The 3,366-nt window shown below is 36.1% G+C and overlaps 1 protein-coding gene across 3 annotated transcripts in view; it reads right to left on the bottom strand.

Annotated features, from left to right (window-relative positions):
• DYNC1I1 (dynein cytoplasmic 1 intermediate chain 1) overlaps window positions 1-3,366 on the bottom strand; it is a 289,110-nt gene that overhangs the window by 137,999 nt on the left and 147,745 nt on the right. The gene's annotated exons all lie outside the window — the stretch shown is intronic.

Consider the following 3,366-nt stretch of genomic DNA (forward strand, 5'->3'; position numbering starts at 1 on the left):
AGGTAACATTTCCTCTTTCAGCAGTGGTACTTTAGCATGAGCAGGATTGAAGAATAATTCCACAAAGGCACAGCTACATGGACTGCTCACAGATGGTCAGATGTGGTCATCTCAGGGCACTATACTTCTTTCAAGCCAAATCCTTCAGCTTTTGCTCTGGGATTGATTCTCTTCCTATAAGACCCAACACAGTTTTATCTCAGTGAGCCATTAAGAATTTTTCCTTTTGGTATCTTTTGGATGGGAGATACTACTTCAGACCTTGATTCTGCCTCTGAACTGTATGCACACATTGCCATTTGCAAGACCAGGGAATTAACTTTGAAACCTTTTTCTTCTCAAATGTGTCTTTGTTGATTCGCTGTGACTTTATGAATTTTACTGAATTTTGAAAACTGGCCTCAGTGTTTATGCCTGAATTTTTGTACTTGCAGCATTTAAGCACACAAACCTCTACATTTACATAGACATCAGTGTAAGAGGAAATGTAGTAAAGAACTACTGATTTAAGGTGCTATAGAAACAGTTGTTAAAAATAAATGTTTATAAAATGTCACCCACAGCCCTCCTCACTAAAACTGATATGCTCAGGACCACATTAAAAAAAATTAGCACTCATTTGGCACCAGCAGTTTGCATAAACAAAGATTGGTCACTGCACTGATGTTAAAACTACAAACCAAAAATGTATTACTCAGACATATGATAGAAGAACAAGAGCTGAGTCAGATCTATGAACATGTTATTTTTCTTACTGACACAAGGCCCAAATCTAGTCTCACTTTACCTAATTTCATTCCAGTATAACTGAGCTGTTCCTCATTTGCACCTGTGTATGGTGGGGGGCAAAGAGGGTTGCCTTCTAACATTTTCATAACACCTTCCTTTCAAAGGTCTCATGGTGCTTATAAAACCATTATTAAATTAAACCTAACACCATTTCAAACTTAGATTTTTAGCTCCATTTTACATGTGGGGAAACTGAGGCATAAGACATGAAGTGGCCTGCCATCAGTCTTGCAAAAAAGTTGTTACTAACTGGGGAAATAAATTCCAGGTCTGATTCACAGCGGTGTGAGCAGAGAACCCTATCCAGCTGCAAAACATGCTTCTGTCACACAAGTGAGCATTTTCACGGTCACATTCAAGTGTCCCTTAAAATGTGTCCCTTTACTAAGATAAACAGTCCAACATGGTAAAACAGTCCAGATTGTTACTATCCAGGCTGGTTCCTCCTTTCCAGCCTCATGACTCAGTCTCATAATTAGAATTGTCCTGTGCTTAAACTCTATGGAATTCTTTTCTCCAGCCAACATTAACTGTATCAGTAATTCAAATAGGTGTGCAGCACTCATGTTATATTTTCAAAGCAGGGTTTTCACCCTGGATTACAACCAGTCATTAGAGCAAAGTTCCTTTTTTCCACTCTGTATTTCAAATTCATCAGGAAATTCACTTTTTGTGGCTACTTTATACCTTTCACACTTTCGGAAAGGTACACTTTGAAGTACTGTACAACAAGCTGCCTGTAAAGCAAAATCCTCTTCCCTCCCACAAACACTATAAACATCCTTAGTTCAGACAGACTCAGAAAATTAAAGCTACAGATGAGTGACTGGGTGTTAACTCAAAAAAACCACACAAAAACCAAGACAAAATGAAAATACATTTGATTATATTTTGCATGTTCTTTCATCTTAACTTCAGGATAAAAGTTTTAGCTTTACATACATTGGATATGAAAAAATAAAAGCTGTAACTCACTGGATTTAGTTCCTAAACATATTAGTTTAGAAAAAACACAAGTGCCTCCTAACCTGTAAGTGTTAACTCAGGCTTCTTCAACTCCGTAACTAAGTTGTCATTATGATTTAAGGAGACACACTGTCCATATATGTCAGTGGATTTATTGAATGAAAAGCATTTCACTGAGATAATTCAAAACACATTACATTTCGTAAGTTGAATGTTTTATGTAGAGTTCATTGGAAAGCCTTCAATGGAACCATTTCCCTTCAGAAAATACAATTCCATCAATGTCCAAACACTTTGCCAGTAATGTTGATTTTGTCAAAATTTCATTTCAGAAGAAAAAAGGGGGAAAATTCAGATAATGTAAAAATGGGTCATTTTCAAAACATTTTTTTTCAGTTTTTCCTTTGAAAACCTCTTTTCATTTTCATGTTTTTATTTTGCATTATGTTATTAATTCAAACAAATAGGAAATATTTACAGTTTCTTAAACAAAACATTTTGATCACCTCCAGAAAACTTTTTCAGGAAATTTCAGGTTTAGGGTTCTGTTACTAATTGGAACAGAACCCAAACTTTGAAGTTTTGAAATCTTTCCTTAAGGATTTAATCTTTAAATGGTAATGGTTATATCACTTTCCAAGTCATGTATTTTTCTCTGATCTTTAAGGACATGTTCAAGGTTTAAACAAATGCAATATGCAAATGAGAATTCTGTTGGGTAGAATGATTGTCTTCAATAACAGGGAATAGAAATTCTCCTACCGCATGATAAAAGATTCTATAACTTCAGGATCCTCGTTCCCTTGGTATGACTCACCCTCAAGGAAATACTTTATTTTCTTGTGTTTTTAAGGACAACATTCATACTCAAATTCTGTAAAGCACTTAATACAGACATGCTACAAAACGGATTTACTCATGGGCAAATCTGAACTGAGGTAAAATATTAGGGCAAGAGCTGAGCATCTGGAAGAAATTCAACAACATATCAAACACTTTTTTAGGCTCAATCCTACAGTTACTTTGCATTGCACAGCCCTCACTGAAGCCAATGGCACCAACTCATTCCCAAGGAAATGCACTGACACTAGTCATTAATCTGTCCCCATAGCTTTTGCATACAGAAAGGTGAACTGCTGCATCACAGTATCAGCTATCCAGTGCTGTTACACAGCTGAATAAAATAGGAAAAAACCCCATAACAATGTTAAATTCAGCAGTGGTAGCATAACTAATAGAAATTGTGAATGTTTCTCCCCTTCAACAAAACTTCATTCAAAGGCACAACTGTAATGTTTTTTAAGATGTATAATTCACATATCCCATATAATTCAAATGCTCATTTCTACATGCAGACTACATGCCACCTTAGAATTTATGTTTTAGTTCAGTTCTCACTGGACGGCCCAGGAAGCAATGACCAACAACAAAAGAGCATGTGTGCATTTTTCTTTCTCACAGGTCTCAATTAATGAGGACTTTGTTGCATTAAGACAGTTGAGTCTCTGGCAAAACGTGTTGAACCAAGGTGTTTGTGCCTGCATAAAATTAAGCTACAAGTAAAGCACTCATTTCTGACAGCAGATTTATAATAGGAAAATCCCAGCAGGA

The sequence above is a fragment of the Alligator sinensis genome, unplaced genomic scaffold (assembly GCF_000455745.1).
Source record: "Alligator sinensis unplaced genomic scaffold, ASM45574v1 scaffold196_3, whole genome shotgun sequence".
Taxonomy (NCBI): domain Eukaryota; kingdom Metazoa; phylum Chordata; order Crocodylia; family Alligatoridae; genus Alligator; species Alligator sinensis.